Consider the following 7,184-nt stretch of genomic DNA (forward strand, 5'->3'; position numbering starts at 1 on the left):
TCGCATAGTTTTTCATAATGCTTCCTTTTGCCTGTGAATATGTTGTATATATCTTAGTATTTAATTAAATCTCTGTGTACATATACCAATAGGTTCCTTAGTTCTTAGGTAGTATATGTAATTGCATAGTATTTCTGTTTGCTTTGTATTTAAGGTAGATACTTGTATATATAACATTCCTATTTGGTTGCGCCTTCTGTCAGCCTGTCGCGCATGCGCTCAGGTCAATGCCCCCTCTCGTACTACTGATGTCAGCGCGTATTGTTGAGCACATACAGATGAGCCATAAGCTAATTTCATTTATACTTTCATGGTGTGTTACTTCTCATTGCTGGTAATTTTATGCCTACATGTACAAATCAGAAGAATTATATATGCCTATACACATTACTTTATCTTAAAATACTCTCCAGAAAAAAAATTAGACTTAGAGTTATGTACACCATGTACAATTATCTAGTGACAGAAAGAAAAAATGCTACCTAGCTTCATCATTCTATTAAATCTTTTATGTCTTTGTGGGGGTGGAGACCCTTGCCTCTTCCTATTTTCTCATAAACTAACCTGTACGTCCAAGGGTATGGTATTTTGGAAATTACATATGATCCTGAATAGAGTAATTGCCACTTCTTATTCAGTTTGCCAATTTTTGTGGATTTAGGGTGCGTCCGTAAGAGGAGTCGTTGCCCTTCAAAAAATTGTGTAACTTGTTTAAGTTTCTTATTATAAAGTTTCTGCCTATACTCAGCCCTGTTTTCTACCCTAAGCATGGCTTGTTTCATTTTGTCTTGTAGTGTCATTTCTGTAGTGGGTACCTTTGGTATTGGTGACTCCCACTCATTCATTTGTTTTGCCTGGGACATCAATTCATTAGGTGTGAAACCTGTTGAAGAATGTGGAATTATATTGACAAGTTGCATGAAGAGAGTTAGGTACCCTACCCATCGTGCGTGTTTGTGAGGGGTGTACGTCGTAATAAACCAGTTAAATTCTTTAAAGACTCATTCAACTGGGCTTGCTTCTGGGTGAAAAAGGCTTACTAATATTTTCTCCCCCCATGAACCATGGCCCTTGCCATTGGTGGGGTGGCAAACGTGCCTCAGAAATGCACATAGCCGTACCATAGTTGTAATGACAATGAAGGGGTATCTGTTGAGAGACGAGACAAATATGTTGTTCCTGAAGAGGGGCAGCAGCCTCTTCAGTAGTTGCAGGGGAAAAAGTCTGGATGATTGACAGATCTGGCCTTATAACACTATAGTCCACGACAGCATTAATGGCCTGTCGTCGCGCCGTGCAGCTTCCAAGGAGTGGAGTGCTGCATTGTCAACTGGGCACTGGGCGGATTGACGGCAGCTATGCTACTCCCCATTCCGTGATAAATTTATTAAATGTACCTAATAACTGCGACATATACATAACAGAATGGAATGTCTATTCAACCTTTCCCAGTCATAACTACATTACGAAATAGTGATACATACTCTCTCACTGCAGAATGGATTCTATAATAAATTGCACATTACAGAAAGATTACACCTTCTGTTCCTCTTGCTTTATAAATAAAAAGATGAAAGAATCAAATCTAAAATACCCACCCCAGTCCCCATGGCGAACAGCAAGTATATAAATAATCGTTTTTTGAAGTAAATCCCTTTTCTAGCTGCAATCTGTTTTATTAATCCAGATGCGTTCCACATTTTATTTTAAGGCATAATCAGTGGATATCATCTGAAATAGTACACTGTGGCTATATGCTGTCATTGTAGATTTAAGAACAGTTCATGCCCTTATTTTTGCATATAATCGTAAGTAATAATTTACTTATGCAAAGATAAGGGTGTAAACTGTTTTCAAATCTACATGACAGCATATAATAGCTACATTGTACTACATCAGATGATATCCAACGATGATACCTTAAAATAAAATTCTAAACGTGTCTGGATTAATAAAACAGATTGCAGCATGAAAAAGCGTTTAATTTAAAGAAAAAACAAAGTAAAATAAAATTGTCATTACAGAATAGATATTCCACTGAACTACTTTCTATGGCACAGACAGCTTGAGAAGAAAGTAAATGTTCAGATAATTAGAGAGGAAGTTTACATTCCATTCACATACCTTTTTACTCGAAGCTTTCATTGTCGCTGCCTTCGGAACTGGAGTTGCTGGATGTGAGAGCTAGACTGATGATCAACGAATCCATTATTTCGTCTCTTACAGCTTATTTTCCGCACATAAAACATGGTAGAACTCTGAAATATGATGGAGCTTCAGACAGCGCGAGGCGCGAAAACCGAATGAGCGCTCATTGCCCAGCTGCGCAGCTGTCTACTGCGCATCGTCGGCCGAGAGGCCATCAACGCTGTCGGGAAGTATAACCAAAACGGCCTTGCTGTGCTGGTACTGCAAACGGCTTAAAGCAAGGGGAAACTACAGCTGTAATTTTTCCCGAGGGCATGCAGCTTTACTGTATTGTTAAATGATGATGGTGTCCTCTTGGGTAAAATATTCCGGAGGTAAAATAGTCCCCCATTCGGATCTCCAAGCGTGGATTACTCAGTAGGATGTCGTTGTCAGGAGAAAGAAAACTGGCGTTCTACGGATCGGAGCGTGGAATGTCAGATCCCTTAATCGTGCAGGTAGGTTAGAAACTTTAAAAAGGGAAATGGATAGGTTAAAGTTAGATACAGTGGGAATTAGTGAAGTTCAGTGGCAGGAGTAACAAGGTTTCTGGTCAGGTGAGTACAGGGTTATAAATGCAGGGGTAGGTTTAATAATGAATGAAAAAATAGGAGTGCAGGTAAGTTACTACAAACAGCATAGTGAATGCATTATTGTGGCCTAGATAGACATGAAGCCCATGCCTACCACAGTAGTACAAGTTTTATGCCAACTAGGTCCGCAGATGACAAAGAGACTGATGAAGTGTGTGATGGGATAAAAAAAATGATTCAGATCCTGAAGAGAGACGAAAATTTAATAGTCATGAGGGACTGGAATTCGATAACAGGAAAAGGAAGAGAAGCAAAAGGGTAGATGAATATGGAATGGGGTAACGAATGAAAGAGGAAGCCCATGGTAGAATTTTGCACAGAGCATAACTAAATCATAGCTAACACTTGCTTCAAGAATCGTGAAAGAAGGTTGTATACATGGAAGAGGCCTGGAGATACTGGAAGGTTTCAGATAGATTATGTAATGGTGACCCGTGGTCTAGGGGTAGCATCTTTGATTCATAATCAAAAACGTCTTCGGTCCCGGGTTCGATCCCCACCACTGCCTAAATTTTGATAAATAATCAGCATTGGCGGCCGAAGACTTCCGGCATAAGAAGTCAGCCTCATTCTGCCAACGGCCTTGTCAAAGAGGGCGGAGGAGTGAATAGAGGTTCAGGGCACTCTCTTGTCCTAGGGGTGGGAAATTGCCCCTAAAGGCGGAAGAGTCAGCAATGATCAACGACATGAGGATGCAGAAGGCAATGGAAACCACTGCATTAAAGACACGTAACGTGTATCCACAGGACATGTGGCCTGTAATTGAAGAAGTGTCATGATGATCTCTCCATTGGCAAAAGATTCTGGAATAGTCCCCCATTCAGATCTACGGGAGGGGACTGCCAAGGGGGAGGTTACCATGAGAAAAAGATTGAATAATCAACGAAAGGATAACATTCTATGAGTCGGGGTGTGGAATGTCAGAAGCTTGAACGTGGTAGGGAAACTAGAAAATCTGAACATGGAAATGCAAAGGCTCAATCTAGATATAGTAGGGGTCAGTGAAGTGAAGTGGAAGGAAGACAAGGATTTCTGGTCAGATGAGTATCAGGTAATATCAACAGCAGCATAAAATAGTATAACGGGTGTAGGATTCATTATGAATAGGAAGGTAGGGCAGAGGGTATGTTACTGTGAACAGTTCAGTGACCGGGTTGTTCTAATCAGAATCGACAGCAGACCAACACCGACAACGATAGTTCAGGTATACATGCCAACGTCGCAAGCTGAAGATGAACAGATAGAGAAAGTGTATGAGGATATTGAAAGGGTAATGCAGTATGTAAAGGGGGATGAAAATCTAATAGTCATGGGCGACTGGAATGCAGTTGTAGGGGAAGGAGTAGAAGAAAAGGTTACAGGAGAATATGGGCTTGGGACAAGGAATGAAAGAGGAGAAAGACTAATTGAGTTCTGTAACAAGTTTCAGCTAGTAATAGCGAATACCCTGTTCAAGAATCACAAGAGGAGGAGGTATACTTGGAAAAGGCCGGGAGATACGGGAAGATTTCAATTAGATTACATCATGGTCAGACAGAGATTCCGAAATCAGATACTGAATTGTAAGGCGTACCCAGGAGCAGATATAGACTCAGATCACAATATAGTAGTGATGAAGAGTAGGCTGAAGTTCAAGACATTAGTCAGGAAGAATCAATACGCAAAGAAGTGGGATACGGAAGTACTAAGGAATGACGAGATACGTTTGAAGTTCTCTAACGCTATAGATACAGCAATAAGGAATAGCGCAGTAGGCAGTACAGTTGAAGAGGAATGGACATCTCTAAAAAGGGCCATCACAGAAGTTGGAAAGGAAAACGTAGGTACAAAGAAGGTAGCTGCAAAGAAACCATGGGTAACAGAAGAAATACTTCAGTTGATTGATGAAAGGAGGAAGTACAAACATGTTCCGGGAAAATCAGGAATACAGAAATACAAGTCACTGAGGAATTAAATAAATAGGAAGTGCAGGGAAGCTAAGACAAAATGGCTGCAGGAAAAATGTGAAGACATCGAAAAAGATATGATTGTCGGAAGGACAGACTCAGCATACAGGAAAGTCAAAACAACCTTTGGTGACATTAAAAGCAACAGTGGTAACATTAAGAGTGCAACGAGAATTCCACTGTTAAATGCAGAGGAGAGAGCAGATAGGTGGAAAGAATACATTGAAAGCCTCTATGAGGGTGAAGATTTGTCTGATATGATAGAAGAAGAAACAAGAGCCGATCTAGAAGAGAGAGGGGATCCAGTATTAGAATCGGAATTTAAAAGAGCTTTGGAGGACTTACGGTCAAATAAGGCAGAAGGGACAGATAACATTCCATCAGAATTTCTAAAATCATTGGGGGAAGTGGCAACAAAACAACTATTCACGTTGGGGTGTAGAATATATGAGTCTGGCGATATACCATCTGACTTTCGGAAAAGCATCATCCACACAATTCCGAAGATGGCAAGAGCTGACAAGTGCGAGAATTATCGCACAATCAGCTTAACAGCTCATGCATCGAAGCTGCTTACAAGAATAATATACAGAAGAATGGAAAAGAAAATTGAGAATGCGCTAGGTGATGATCAATTTGGCTTTAGCAAATTCTGACGTTACAGCTAATAATGGAAGCAAGGCTAAAGAAAAATCAAGACACTTTCATAGGATTTGTCGACCTGGAAAAAGCGTTTGACAATATAAAATGGTGCAAGCTGTTCGATATTCTGAAAAAAGTAGGGGTAAGCTATAGGGAGAGACAGGTCATATACAATATGTACAACAACCAAGAGGGAATAATAAGAGTGGACAATCAAGAACGAAGTGCTCGTATTAAGAAGGGTGTAAGACAAGGCTGTAGCCTTTCGCCCCTACTCTTCAATCTGTACATCGAGGAAGCAATGATGGAAATAAAAGAAAGGTTCAGGAGTGGAATTAAAATACGAGGTGAAAGGATATCAATGATATGATTCGCTGATGACATTGCTATCCTGAGTAAAAGTGAAGAAGAATTAAATGATCTGCTGAATGGAATGAACAGTCTAATGAGTACACGGTTTGGTTTGAGAGTAAATCGGAGAAAGACGAAGGTAATGAGAAGTAGTAGAAATGAGAACAGCGAGAAACTTAACATCAGGATTGATGGTCACGAAGTCAATGAAGTTAAGGAATTCAGCTACCTAGGCAGTAAAATAACCAATGACGGACGGAGCAAGGAGGACATCAAAAGCAGACTCACTACAGCAAAAAAGGCATTTCTGGCCAAGAGAAGTCTACTAATATCAAATACCGGCCTTAATTTGAGGAAGAAATTTCTGAGGATGTACGTCTGGAGTACAGCATTGTATGGTAGTGAAACATGGAATGTGGGAAAACCGGAACAGAAGAGAATCGAAGCATTTGAGATGTGGTGCTATAGACGAATGTTGAAAATTAGGTGGATTGATAAGGTAAGGAATGAGGAGGTTCTACGCAGAATCGGAGAGGAAAGGAATATGTGGAAAACACTGATAAGGAGAAGGGACAGGATGATAGGACATCTGTTAAGACATGAGGGAATGAATTCCATGGTACTAGAGGGAGCTGTAGAGGGCAAAAACTGTAGAGGAAGACAGAGATTGGAATACGTCAAGCAAATAATTGAGGACGTAGGTTGCAAGTGCTACTCTGAGATGAAGAGGTTAGCACAGGAAAGGAATTCGTGGTGGGCCGCATCAAACCAGTCAATGGACTGATGACCAAAAACAAACAACATAATGGTAAGACAGAGATTTCGGGACCAGGTTTTAAATTGTAAGACATTTCCAGGGGCAGATGTAGACTCTGACCACAATCTATTGGTTATGAACTGTAGGTTAAAACTGAATAAAATGCAAAAAGATGGGAATTTAAGGAGATGGGACATGGATAAATTGACAGAACCAGAGGTTTTAGAGAGTTTCAGGGAGAGCATTAGGGAATGATTGACAAGAAAGGGGGAAATAAATACAGTAGAAGAAGAATGGGTAGCTTTGAGAGATGAAATTGTGAAGGCAGCAGAGGATCAAATAGGTAAAAAGACAAGGACTAGTAGAAATCCTTTGGTAACAGAAGATATATTGAATTTAACTGATGAAAGGAGAAAATATAAAAACACAGTAAATGAAGCAGGCAAAAAGGAATACAAACGTCTCAAAAATGAGATCGACAGGAAGTGCAAAATGGCTAAGCAGGGATGGCTAGAGGACAAATGTAAGGCTGTAGAGGCATATATCACTAGGGGTAAGATAGATACTGTCTACAGGAAAATTAAAGATACCTTTGGGGAAAAGAGAACCACTTGTATGAATATCAAGAGTTGAGATGGAAACCGAGTTCTAAGCAAAGAAGGAAAAGCAGAAAGGTGGAAGGAGGATGTAGAGGGTCTATACAAGGGT

Source organism: Schistocerca serialis, chromosome 1 (assembly GCF_023864345.2).
Source record: "Schistocerca serialis cubense isolate TAMUIC-IGC-003099 chromosome 1, iqSchSeri2.2, whole genome shotgun sequence".
Classification (NCBI taxonomy): Eukaryota; Metazoa; Arthropoda; class Insecta; order Orthoptera; family Acrididae; genus Schistocerca; species Schistocerca serialis.